The 14344-nt window shown below is 36.3% G+C and overlaps 1 protein-coding gene across 14 annotated transcripts in view; it reads left to right on the top strand.

Moving 5' to 3' along the window:
• Positions 1 to 14344, top strand: part of LOC105481988 (homeobox containing 1) — a 167105-nt gene that overhangs the window by 104384 nt on the left and 48377 nt on the right. The window lies entirely within an intron of this gene.

Below are 14344 nucleotides of genomic sequence, written 5' to 3'. Positions count from 1 at the left end.
AAAGTACAAAAGTTAGCCAGGTGTGGTGGTGCATGCCTATAATCCCAGTTATTCGGGAGACTGAGGAAGGAGAATCATTTGAATCCAGGAGGTGGAGGCTGCAGTTAGCCAAGATTGCACTACTGCACTCCAGCCTGGGCGACAGAGTCAGACTCCGTCACAAAAAAAGAAAAAAAGGGGTGGGGGTTGTGGGGGGAAGAGTTGGCCACATTTGCCCTACCAGATATTAAAATACGCTACATAAAGTTAGAGTAAGTAAAACAGAGTCATTTTATTGTCAGATAAATATATCAGTTGTACAGGATAGAGTTCATTAATAGATCCTTGGAGATGAGCAAATTTAGCTTAAATAAAGGAAGCTCTTAAAATCTGTAAGGAAATAATGTTTTTCCATTGATTGTTTGAAAATGAAAAAATAAATATAGATACCAACATTATACTGGAAGCAAAAATCAGTTTTCATACAGAATAAAGAACTAAACGAATATACTTTTTAAAGCTGGAGAAAAGATTCTACACTACTGTTAAAAGAAAATAATGAATATTTTTATTATTTTGGGATAGGAAAGGCTTTCCTAAGCACTACATAAGACCCAAAAAATAAAATTGTATGGGTTTAACTGCATAAAAATTTTAAGCATATATCCAGTAAAAGATACTGTAAAGATTCACATTGACAGATATTTGTAGCATTATAGAGCAAAAGATTGGTATCTATGATGGTATCTCAAAAGAGCTCTTACAGGTTATTGTGAAAAACGACAAGTAACCTAATGAAAAATTTGTAAAGAGTAGCAGTGTGTAACTTACGCAAGACAAAATATAAATGGCCAATAAACATGAAAAGATGTAAAGCATCATCTTAGAATATTAAATAAGAACAATTTAATTGCAAGAGATCGGGGGGATTTTTGCCCATTAAATCAGCAAACTTTAGAAGATTGAGGGATATCAGTGGTCCACTTCTGTCCATCAAAACCCAGCAAAGACAATAAAACAAAAATAGAAGAAAAACTAGTGAAGCAGTAGCTAGAACCTTAAAACACAGACCAAGTCAAATAAGAATTCTGGATCAAAACAGAGGAAAATGGTGGGAAATCTTGCATAGATACAGTCTAACATAGAAACCCATACCCATCAGCTGTAATTCCTAATCCCCCAGTCCTCCAAGCCCTGGTATGCACTAATTTACTTTCTGTCTCTGTAGATACAGCTACAGACAAACTTCCGGACATTTCATAAGATTGAATCATACACTACTTAAACTTTTGTGTTGGTCTTCCTTTTACTTAGCATAATGTTTTTAAGATGCACACATGTTATAGCATGCATCAGTAGTTCATTCCTTTCCATAACTGAATAATATATCGTTATATGCATATACTGTATTTTATTTATTCATCAGTTGGTGGACATGTGGATTGTTTCATTGGCTATTGTCAGTAATAAAGCTGCTATGAACATTTGTAGATAAGTTTTCGAGTGGACAGATTCTCTGGGAAATGTGCCTAGGAATAGAACTGCTGGGTCACATGGTAATTCTGTGTTTAATGTTTTGAAGAACTGCCAAAACTCTTTTCCGTTTTATAAAACCACCACCAATGTATGACATTTCCAATTTCTTCACATACTCACCAACACTTTATGATAGCTATCCTAGTGGATATGAAGTGGTATGTCTCTCACTGTAGTTTTGATTTGCTGTAGTTTTGATTTAGTGAGTAATGCACTTTTCACATGCATCTTGGTCATTTAGGTATGTTTTTTGGAAAAATGTCTAGCCAAATCCTTTGTCCATTTTAAAAATTGGGTTATTTGGCTGGGTGCGGTGGCTCACGCCTGTAATCCCAGCACTTAGGGAGGCCAAGGCGGGTGGATCACTAGGTCAGGAGATCGAGATCATCCTGGCTAACACGGTGAAACCCCATCTCTACTAAAAAAAAAATACAAAACATTAACCGGGCATGGTGGCACACGCCTGTAGTCCCAGCTACTTGGAAGGCTAAGGCAGGAGAATGGCATGAACCCGGGAGGCAAAGATTGCAGTGAGCTGAGATCGTGCCACTGTACCCCAGCCTGGGTGACAGAGTGAGACTCTGTCTCAAAAAAAAAAAAAAAAAAAAAAATTGGATTATTCATCTTTTTATACTCTTTATATTGAAGTGTTAAGAGTTCTTTATATAGGTTTATATAATATATTGAAGTGTTGAGTTCTTTATATAAGTTCATATATAAATTGAGTTCTTTAAGTTCATATAAAAGTTCATGTATAAGTTGAATTCTTTATATAAGTTCACGTATACACACACATATACGTGAACTTATATCTGGCAAGTCGCTTATCAGATGTATCCCTTAGCAGATATGGTGTTTGCACATATTTTCTCCCATGTTTTTGGGTTGTCTTTTCACATTCTTGGCCAACATGATGAAACCCGTCTCTACTAAAAATACGAAAATTAGCTGGGTGTGGTGGCGCATGTCTGTAATCCCAGCTGTTTGGTAGGCTGAGGAAGGAGAATCATTTGAACCCAGCAGGTGGACGCTGGGTTGTCTTTTCACATTCTTGATAGTGTTCTTTAAAGCACACAAGTTTTTAGTTTTGATGAAGTATATATTGTTTTGTTGTTTTGTTTTTGCTTTTAGTATCATAGCTAAGAAAACATTGCCTATTCCCAAATCATGCAGATTTGCATTTGTGTTTTCTTCTAAGAGTTTTATACTTTTAGCTCTTACGTTTACATCTTTGATCCACTTTGAGTTACTTTTTATATATGATGTGAGGAAGGGATGTGAACATTCTATTAATGTGGATATCCACTTGTGCCATGTATTTTATTCTTTTTGATGCTATTGTAAGTAGAACTGTTTTCTGAATTTTATTTTTGGATTGTTTATTGTTAATGGATAGAAATAAGGTTTATTTTGTATATTGATCTTATATTCTGCAACCACGCTGAACTCATTCGTTAGTTCTAATAGGGGTGTGTGTGTTTTGTTTGTGTATTCCTTTGGATTTTTTACATGCAAAATTATGTATCTGCAAGTAGAAGTAGTTCTACTTTTTCCTTTCCAATCTGGATGCCTTTTCTTTCTTTATCTTGCCTTCTAGCTAGAACCTCTAATACAATGTATAACAGAAGTGGCAAGAGCAAACATCCTTGTCTTATTCCTGATCTTAGGGAAAGTGTTCAGTCTTTCCGCATTACGTATGATGTCAGCTGTTGTTTGTTCATAGATACATATCAGGGTAGGGAAGTTTGCTTCTATTCTTAGTTTTTTATATCATGAAAGGTTGGATTTCGTCATGTTTTTCTGTGTCTATTAAAATAGTTATGTGGATTTTGTCATTTATTTATGTGACTGTATTACATTGATTTTCCTTTGTTGAGTAAACGTTGCTATCCTGGGATAAATCCCACCTGGTCATAGTTTATAATCCTTTATATTTATATGTGTTGTTGGATTCAGTTTCCTAGCATTTTGTTGAGGATTTTTACATCTGCATATGTAAGGGACATTAATCTGTAGTTTTTTTTGAGACTGGGTCTCACTCTGTCGCACAAGCTACAATGCAGTGGCACCATCAGGGCTCACTACAGCCTTGACCTCCTGGGCTCAAGTGATCCTTCCACCTCAGCCTCACAAGTAGCTGGGGAGTACAGGTGTGTGCCATCATGCCTTGCTAATTTTAAAATTTTATTTTGCAGAGATGGGGTCTTCCTGTGTTGCCCAGGCTGGTCTTGAACTCCTGGCCTCAAGTGATCCTCCCTCCTTGGCCTCCTAAAGTGTTGGGATTACAGGTGTCAGCCACCATGCCCAGCCTGTCTGTAGTTTTCCTGTGGTGTCTTTGTCTGATTTTGATATTAGGATAATACTGCCTCATGGAATTGAGTCAGAAGTGTTTTTTTCCTTTTTTATTTTTATAGAAGCGTTTGTGAAGAGTTGTTAATAGGTGTATGTGCGTTAATTATTTTTTATATGTGTGGTAGAATTTACCAGTAAAGCATTCTGGCTTTTCTTTGCGGGAAGATGTTTGACTATGAATTCAGTATCTTTATTTGCTATATAGCTCTATTCAGATTTTCTGGGCCTTGAGTCAGCTTTAGTAGTTTTTTCCTACAATTATGTTCGTTTCATCTAGATTATGTAATTTGTTGGCATATAGTTGTTTATATAATCCTTGTTGATCTATGTATTTGTTCTGCCTATTATTGAAAATGGTCTATTGATATCTCCAACTATTATTGTTGAATTATCTCTTTCTGTCTTCAGTTCTGTCAGTTTTTGCTCTATGCATTTTAGGGCTCTGTTGTTTGGTATATATACATTTATAGTTATATCTTCCTCGTTAATTGAGCCTTTTATTATGTCTTTTTTTTTCTAGTAACAAGTTTTATCTTAAGGTCTGTTTTGTCTTACATTAATATTTAACTGTCACTCAAGTTCTCATTTGGTTATTTTTATATGATGTATCTTTTTCCATTCTTTTACTTTCAACCTAATTATGTCTTTGAATCTGAAATGTCTCTCTTATAGACAGCATACAGTTGGATTGGGTTTCTGCCAATCTCTGTCTTCTTATTGGAGTTTTTAATCTATTTAAATTTAATTTAATTATGATAAGGAAGGATTTATATCTGCCATTTTGCAATTTGTTTTCTATATGTGTTTCATCTTTTTGTTCCTCTGTTTGATTACTTTCTCTTTTGTGTTAAAAATAGTTTTCTCATGTACAATTTGAAATCCCTTGTTATTTCTTTTGCTATATTTTTAGAGTTATTTTCTCAGTCATTGCCCTGGAGATTACCATTAACATCTTAATTTATGACAACTTAATTAATACCAACTTAATTTTAATAGTATAAAAAAACTTTTCTCCTATAATAGGTTCATTTTGTCTTATAAATTACATTTATATATTGTGTGTCCATCAACTTAGATTATAATTATTGCATTATATAGTTTCCTTGTATAAATAAAGCAGGAAAAGGAGTTATAGACACAAAATATTTAGTTATACTCTCATTTATATTTACCTACTTAGTTACCTTTACCATCACTCTATTTCTTCAGGTGTATTTGAGTTACTGCTTAATGTCCTTTCCTTTCAGCCTGAAGACCTCCCTTTAGTATTTCTTACAGGGCACATCTGCTGAGAGCATATTTTCTGTAATTTTCCTCATCTGAAAATGTCTTAATGTCTCCTTCCCATGGTTTCTGATGAGAAATTAGCTGTTTATCATATTGAGCATTGCGTGTATGTAATGAGTCACTTCTCTCTTGTCACTTCCAGATTTTTCTCTTGGTCTTTGGTTTTCAATAATTTATGATGTGTCTAGGTATGGATTTCTTTGAGTTAACCCTACTTGAATATCATTGAGCTTTTTAGATGTGTGCATTAATGTTTTTCATCAAATTTGGGAAGTTTTGGTCACTATTTTTTCAAAATATTCCTCACTTTTGTCTCTCTGTTTCTTCTGGGATTCCCAGTATGTGTATGTTAGTAAGCCTAATGGTATCCCATAGGTTTTTGAGCCTTTGTTCCATTTTCTTCATTCTTTTTTTCTTTCTGTTCCTTATAACAGATCATATCCATTGACCTGTCTTCAAGTTTGCTGATTATTTCTTCTTCCAGTTCATATCTACCGTTGAGTCCTTTTAGATAATTTTTCGTTTCATTTTTTATACTTTTCAATGCCAAGATTTCTATTTGGTTCTTGTAATTTTTGTCTGTTTATTGATATTCTGTGTTTGGTAAGGCATTTTTCTCATACTTTCCTTAGTTCCTGAGACATGTTTCTTTTGATTCTTTTAGTCTTTAAAATGGTTAATTTAAATCTTTGTCTATTAAGTTCACTGTCTGGATTTCTTCTAGGACACTTCTTATTGACTGCATCTACTGTGTATGAGCCATACTTTCTTGTTTCTTTGCATGTCTCGTAAGTTTTGTTTTAAAACCTGGAAATTCTAAGTAATGTGGAAACTGGAAATCAGATTCCTTCCTCCCTTGGATTTATTATTACCGTTGTTGGTGATGTTTGTTTAATGAATTTCCTGATTTAACATTATAAAGTTATTATTCTTTGTGGTATGTAGCTGTTGAACTCTCTTCCTTGTCAGCTTAATGGTCAGATAATTACTAGGTAAAGAATTCCTTAAATCTCTAGAAACAATAAGTCTCCCAGCTTTTGTCAAGGGTCTCTCTCTGTGTACTGGGCACACCTTTAATGCTCAGGCAGACAGCTTATAATTCTGCCTAACCCTTCACTTTCTCTTTGTACTAGGTCTCAAGGTCAGCCAGAGGTGAGAGCTTCGAGTCTTCATGGGTCTTTCCTGTACATCTTAATAGCCCTATACATGTGCACAGCCCTACTCAAGTTGAGGACCTTCTAGATTCCTAGGAATATGTCATAGCTTTTTGAAGACTCTCATGGACATCTCATACCTCCACTTCTCTGTTGAAATATTTTGGTCAGCTTCTTGTTCACATCAGTTGTTGTCATTGCCTCAGGCAGCTGCAGTGTTAACTTACTGGCACTGATTGTTTTCGACAAATTACCTCACATCTGTCTTTCCTCCTCAGAGAGAAGCTGTTCATACTGAGTGAGATCTTGAGTCAGGTCAAATAAAGCAACCCTTGCAAATAAAGGATTTCCAGGTAATTGCCAGACAGGTCAAATAATGACAGTTCTCTTAGAAGGGTGTTTTGAGGAACTTCAAACCTGTCTTTTCCCCTCCAGTGGCTACTAGGCCACACCTGGTTTTCACTGTGATTGCAGTAATGTTGGTTTTTAAGTCTACTATAATGATAGTATGACAGGCATGGGAGGAGGCCAAGTTAAAATGTCACATGTTGTTCTTACCAGAATTCAGCATTTTTTAAAATAAATGCTCTTTGGATTGTTGGAAAGCCTTTGGTAGTTTCTAAAGTTCTGAAGAAGTTGATTCTGACAATTGTTGACAGTGCTTTGATGGAACAGCAGATTTTACTGTTTTTGCTTTTATGGAGCAGTAGCTTTTCAGAGGTTTTTACTTCACCATTCTCACTGATGTCACTCCAAGAGATTTTGAAGGAATGCTGACCCCAAAAATTTTCCCTGTAGAATTGTCCTCAAAGTATAAAAATGGAGACAAACATACAAACATACAAGGGCTGGAAAATACAGCACCAATTAGCCTGTGCTGTTAAAAACTACTCTGTGAAGAAATCTATAACCAAAGTTATATTTAAAAAGAAGGCATTTTGGCCGGACACAGTGGCCCACTCCTGTAATCCCAGCACTTTGGGAGGCCAAGGCAGGTGGCTCACCTAGAGTCAAGAGTTCAAGACCAGCCTGGCCAACATAGCAAAACTCTGTCTCTACTAAAAATACAAAAATTAGCCAGGCGTGGTGGTGGGCACCTATAATCCTAGCTACTCAGGAGACTGAGGCAGGAGAATTACTTGTGCCTGGGAGGCAGAGGTTGCAGTGAGCCGAGATCATGCCACTGCGCTCCAGCCTGAGTAATAGAGCGAGATTCCATCTCAAACAAAACAAGGCATTTAGGTATTGACTGGAAAGGGAACAAGAGGGACTTTTCAAGGGGCATAGAAATAATCTATAAATTGATTTGAGCATGCATCATGTACATTTATCACATGCATCTGTACATTTATCAAAACTCATTGAACTATATACTTAAAATTTTACTGTTTGTAAAATATAACTCAAAACAAAACAAAAATGGAGTTGAGGAATGGAAAAACTAAGAAACTCTATGGTAAATCCTAAATCTTTTAAAATCTATAACCGTGAGTGTACAGCTGTGGCAACTATGAATTCAAAACAGAATGTAAATGTTGACCATCTAAACATATGTTCTAAATATGAGGAGATGGGTGCAAAGGCTGGGATATGGAGATGGGGGAACTAGAGTGTAAGGATGTGTGTTAGTTATCTGTTGCTACATTAAGAACTTAGCATCTTGTAATAAATAAACCTTTATTATCTCACTCAGTTTGTATTGGCCAGGAATTCAGGAGCAGCTTGGATAGGTTGTTTTGGTTCAGGGGGTCTCTTGAGGTTGCAGTCATCTGGAGGCTTAAATGAGATTAGAAGACCCTCTTCCAAGATGACTCACTTGCATTGGCTGTTAGCAGAATGCCTCAGTTCTCTGTCACATGGACCTCTTCATAGGGCTGCTTGAGTGTTCTCATAACATGGCTAGCTTCTCCCACAACCAGCTATCTGAGGGTGGGGCAGTGGGAGACAGGGAGAGAGGGAAAGAGAGAAGGAGAGAAGGCAGAAGATGTAGTATCTTTCATGACCTAGCTTCAGATGTCACAGACCATCATTTGTGCCACATTTGTTGGTTGCACAGAGCAACTCTGATGCAGTGTTGGAGGGAATTACACAAAGGTAGTAAGACCAGAAGGATCATTTGGAGGTTGGAGGTCCCTTTGGAGGTTAGCTACCACAGTCTGCTAATTTCCTTAGCTTTTAAAGCTTGGAACCATTAAATAGTGCCCGTAAGTTTAAAAAAAAAAATGCATCCCAATGATACAGTGTTTTTATATAATGCTTTTGCCTTGCTTTAGTGGACTCTTTCAGGAACCTCATTTCTCTTATGGAAACATTTACAAAACTTCAGATCTTTTGTTTTCACTCCAGTTAAAAAAAATCCTGTGTTAAAATAAAACTAATTTTTTATACATTTTAAAATTCTGTCTGTAGTATGGTCTCATTTCAGTTATTACTTCTACCTGTCCTATGTCTATATATGCTTGGAGTGATCTTGGAATTAGTGTATTTATTTCTAAGGGGCGAGAATTCAGGTGTGTGGTTTTTAAAATTCGCTTTTCTCTTAATTTTTCCTTTCATCTGAATTGCTTAGGATTTTTAAAATAATGGATATGTATTATGCTTACAAAAAGAAAGTCAGACTTTCAAAACAGTTTTATAGTATTCAGTAATATGAGAATGTAGGGAAACATGCTTATCACTATGGTTAGAATATAAAATTAAGTAGTCTTTTTTTTTCCTTTTTTAATCTAAGTAGGAGAGGAGTGAGAGTACAGTCTTCTTTAGGGGACAGTTAGGTGATATTTGTCACAAACATAAATGCTCTTCACAAACTATGACTCAAAAATTTCATTCCTGTGAGTTAGCCCTAGAGAAATATTTATCTGTCTGCAGAAGGATATACATAGAGTGTCATTGTGTCATAATTTATAATAGTGAAACATTAACAACAACTGCAGTATCCAATAATAGATTCATGTTTTATTAAATTATGGTATAGAATACCTTGTAACCACTAGAATGAAGATTTATAATGTACTACATGAGAACATTCTAAGATATTAGACAAAAGTAAGTTACTTATTATATGTAGAATAACCCCAAGTGTATGTTTTTTAAAAAAACTGGGTGTGTGTATATATATATCTATATATATATTTGCGTATTTTTCTGTATTAAATGCATGGGGAAAGTCTGGATGGATTCACACCAAATAAGGATACCTTTAGGATAGGAAATAAGGGATGGGAATGGAGCAACAGCTTTTTTTTTTTTTCTGCACACATTTATGAATTATTTGAATTTTTGTAGAGAATGCGTGTATGTGCTTTAACTGAAATTTAAACATAACTCTGCTTGCACTGTGGAAGGCGAATTATAGAGATGATAGCAGTTCTGAGGTAGAAGATTGCTTGAAGAAGGAAATTTCAATTTTTCAATTGTGAAATGGTCCTCTAATTAAGAAGGAACTTATCATGAGAATTTTGTACTTTGTAGATCTTAAATGGTTTGTTCTTTTTCTTATAGTTACTACAATTGTCCAGGCAAAAGAGACTGAGATTCCAAACTTCTGGAATGAGGATTGGAGAGAACATGAAAAGAATTTTAGGAAGAGAAAGTGATTGTATTTAGTAAATATGTAAGAGTGTGGGGGGAAAGTAGAGTGAACAGTAAAATTGAGATGGAGAACACGGGAAGAACAGATTTAAGGATGATAGTGAGTTAAGTTGACTATGTTGAGGACCTGTGGGAAAATCTCATGGACGCTATCTAGCAGATGGTTTGAAAGAATGGTCTGATACCCTGGAGGTCATTGGCATTTAGATCACATTTTAAATCAATGTTGTTGGTAACTGAGATGACCAAAGGAATCCTGAGGGCCACTAACACGTAAGAAGCTAGCAAAGCAGCCCTGAAGTCGACTGAAAAGATGTGGTGTTGAAATTGTATCCAGCATTCCAAGGAGGAAGATGATGGGAGTAGTCAGTAGTGTCACTCCACAGGAAGTGGAAGGAAAATTAAACATAAATTAGTGATACTGGAGATTCTGACAAGAATGGATTATGGTGGAGAGCCCTCTAGTGGAAGGGAGTGTGGTGTTTGAGGAACACATAGCCTGCTGCAGCTGCTCAGAGAATAATGTGAATGAGGCTGGAAAGGTTTTTCTTCCTTTGAATACCATGTGATAACTTTCTTATTGGAAAGAAATTAATCAGGGCTTAGTTTTAGTCTCTCAATGTGTGAAGGTTATATGTAAATGTTTTCTTTTCCTCTGCCCTGTCAGAAGTAGACAAGATGAGGTTTTGAGGAACTAAAACTTGTGGGCAATGACATTTTCTTCTGCAGTGGGAAGTAGGTGGAAAGTTAGGGAAATTTTCTCCTGAGGAAAAGTATCAAAGCTGATAGTATCAAGAGACTGCCAGGGCTTATGAGACTGTGCTCAGCTGAACGACCAAAGCAGCTCGAAGCATGAGATCGTGGAGCCTTACCCATCTGTTAACAGGCTGCTAAGAAAAATCACTGTAAAATGTGTCCTTTTATGCTTTTATTTTTTTTTTTACAGTGCTTCTTTTGGAAAAACTACCTGCTTTACTTATTTTCTACGTTTATTATGTGAATACTGAGATTAAATTTAGAGGGAAGAAATTCTTGTTTATTTCTTCCTCACACAAAAGACAGGAGAATATTCTATATTTCTCTTCTCCCTTTGTTTTATTAAAGTAGTAATTACATATAGAGAAAATTGTGGAACAACATATGTGTAAATAGCTAACCTTGCTTACTTCAGAAAGTAGAATTGGAGGGGGAGGACAGAAATTCTTTGCAACTATTTGGTTGTTAAAATAACCAATAAAGTTCTGTATGTAGTATTTAGGGTGAAAAGCCAAAAATAATTAATGCGAATTTATAGAAAGATTAAGAAAACAATATAGAGATAGAAATGTAGGAAGAATCTGCCACTTTAAATTCATATTGTATATCTTTAGTTATATATTAGCTTTTGTTACTATACAGACAGAATTTAGAATATGTAAAATTGTATATTCATAAAAATATATACCTTTTCATTTATTTCGTGGGCATCTTTCCATATTGATACATATCCATTTACTTCATTTTTTTGAAACTACATAGAATTTTAAAAACATTTTTGGGGAGACTTTAAAATTTAAATATATACACAGAAAACTGTCCAACTTAATGGACACATAAAAGTCAAGTGAGGACACCCATATAACCACCCTCCAGATCGAGATAAAGAGAAATGCTGGTCACCACATAAACCTTCCTCATTCTAACTCCCAGGCAGAAACCTTCTCCCTCCCATGTGTGTAACTACTATTCTGATTTCCATCCCTATAGATTAGTCGTGTCTGTTTTATAACTTTATATAAAATGAATCATATATAGTTATGTATGGCTTTTGTGTATGTGCGTCTGTGTTATAAGATTTTTCAGTTAACATTGTTTTTGTGATGTTTATCCATGTGGTTTCATATAGCGGTAGTTTATCTTTTTCTATTTAGTATAGTAGCCTGTAATAGAATGTGTAGCTATCACAGTTAATGCATTCTTTTTTTTTTTTTTTTTTGAGACGGAGTGGCATTCTGTCACCCAGGCTGGAGGGCAGTGGCACAATCTTGGCTCACTACAACCTCCACCTCCTGGGTTCAAGCAGTTCTGCCTTAACCTCCCGAGTAGCTGGGACTACAGGCACACACCACCATGCCTGGCTAATTTTTGTATTTTTAGTAGAGATGGCATTTCACCATATTGGTCAGGCTGTTCTCGAACTCCTGACCTCAGACAATCCACCCGCCTCTGCCTCCCAAAGTGCTGGGATTACAGGTGTGAGCCACTGCGCCTGGCTGATGCATTCTATTCTTGATGGGCATTTAGTTGTTTCACATTGGGGTCTATTATGGAAATGTTTATAAGAGCCTTCTTGTCTCTTCTGAACATACTTCTATTGAGCAGGTGCACATTTCTGTGGGATATATGCCTAGGAAAAAAATTGCTAGGTCATAGAGTATGTATACGTTCAGCTCTAGCAGTTATCATCCAACTATTTCCCAAAGTGGCCCTGCCATTTTACCCTTCCATCAGCAGTGTGAGAATCTTATATGCTCTATAACCTTGCCAACACTTGGTATTGATGGCTTTTTGTTTGTTTGGTTCTGCTTTTTTGTTGTAGTTTTCTGGGGTTTTTATGGCTTTTTAAAAGCATTAATTTTAAAACCTTCAAGTGTTTTGTTATATAATATACTCTAACTTAACTAACGTCTGTTTGATGAGATTTTGTCCTCTTCTCTCACTATAGCAAAGTCAGAACCTGGACAGCACTGTTGACTAGCGAGTTCTGAGGCTTGTTCTATGTATGATCTGACTAAGGAAGATTTCATATTGGAACCAATTAACAGCTGATAATATATTTTTTCCTAACCAATTTTTCTGAAGTTTTCTGTTTTGAGTAGTATGATAGCAACATGAAAAATTCATGTAAAATAATTTTATTTTGCTAACATGAAAATCAATGTTGATTTCATGATGGTTGTTTTCTTCACCCTTTAAAAAAGCAGTATAGGCTGGGTGCGGTGACTCATGCCCATAATCTGGGCACTTTGAGAGGCTGAGGTGGGCGGATCACCTGAGGTCAGGAGTTCAAGACCAGCCTGGCCAACACAGTGAAACCCCATCTTTACTAAAAATACAAAAATTATCTGGGCATGGTGGCACATGCCTGAAGTCTCAGCTACTCAAGAGGCTGAGGCAGGAGAATTGCTTGAACCTAGGAGGTGGAGGTTGCAGTGAACCGAGATCATACCACTGCACTCCAGCCTGGTCAACAGAGTGAAACTCTGTTTAAAAGAAAAAAAAAAAAAAAGTAGTGTTAAAAGATAACCATAATGTCTGAAACTAGACTTTTGGTGAAAGCCGAATTAATTATCCAAAATAATTTGCATTTTCTTAGAAAAGGCATACAGTGCGCCCATCACATAAATCTTTAGTCCACTGGAAAACTGCTCTGTGAATTATTTGAGAATATAATCACTTAGGTTTTGGAAAGCTGTTTGAATTTTGCCTTTTGAAATTGAAAGATTTTTCCCGGAGGGGCATGGTGACTTGTGCCTATAATCCCAGCACTTTGGGAGGCCAAGGCAGGAGGACCACTTGAGCCCAGGGGTTCGAGAGCAGGCTGGGCAACATTGTGAGACCCCGTCTCTACAGAAAAAATAAGAAATTAGCTGGATGTGGTGGGGCCTGGTACAGTGGCTCATGCCCTTAATCCTAGCACTTTGGAAAGCCGAGGTGAGGGGGTGTGGTGAGCCATGATTGCACCACTGCACTCCAGCCTGGGAGACAGAGGGAGAACCTGTCTCAAAAAAGAAAAAGAAAAACAAAAGATGTTTCCAGTTGGAGAACTTTGCTTCACAGTCTTTCTTTTAACACTCCCCTCTCCCATTTCCTCAAATTTTCTTTTGACATAGGTTTTTAAGTGTGTGAAACTCTAGGGGCTTGCTTTTAATGAGTTAAATGTGATCCTCGGGACCTCCTGCTTTTTCTGATGTTAGAGGGTATGATTGCTTCATGATAGCTGCTCTTCCTGTTGGGCAGTATAGCTTTAAACAGGTGTCAACACAGGTGGTATTTAGTAATATTAGGTTACCCTCAGTAATTCCTTGGGAGGTTTTAGGTATTGGTAACCTTCTCTGGTAGCTGAATGGTCTTTTGGAAAGTGCCTGTGAACTTACAAGACAGTTTTGTCTTTCCCATTGTTACTTGCTTTTGCCAGTTTGTACTGAATTACTCACTTTTTGGAATAGCTATGAATGATCAAATGAACATGTGATTCTCATACTAGTAAGGTTTAGGCATGCTTTTTTACTTTCAGATGTAGAGATTCTTTACATTTCTAAGTAATTGCTGTCAAGAGCTTCTTGGAGATAGCAGAAAACTACTGCTTTATATTCTATTCAGTTTTGTGGAAAGCATGTGTTGGAAAAATGTCTTTAGCTGTTGAGATTTCTTAAGAGGTCATGTTGTAGCATACATAACTC

This window comes from Macaca nemestrina, chromosome 8 (assembly GCF_043159975.1).
Source record: "Macaca nemestrina isolate mMacNem1 chromosome 8, mMacNem.hap1, whole genome shotgun sequence".
NCBI lineage: Eukaryota > Metazoa > Chordata > Mammalia > Primates > Cercopithecidae > Macaca > Macaca nemestrina.
The sequence above is the reverse complement of the archived record's forward strand: the minus strand, read 5'-3'. Positions and strand labels throughout refer to the sequence as shown.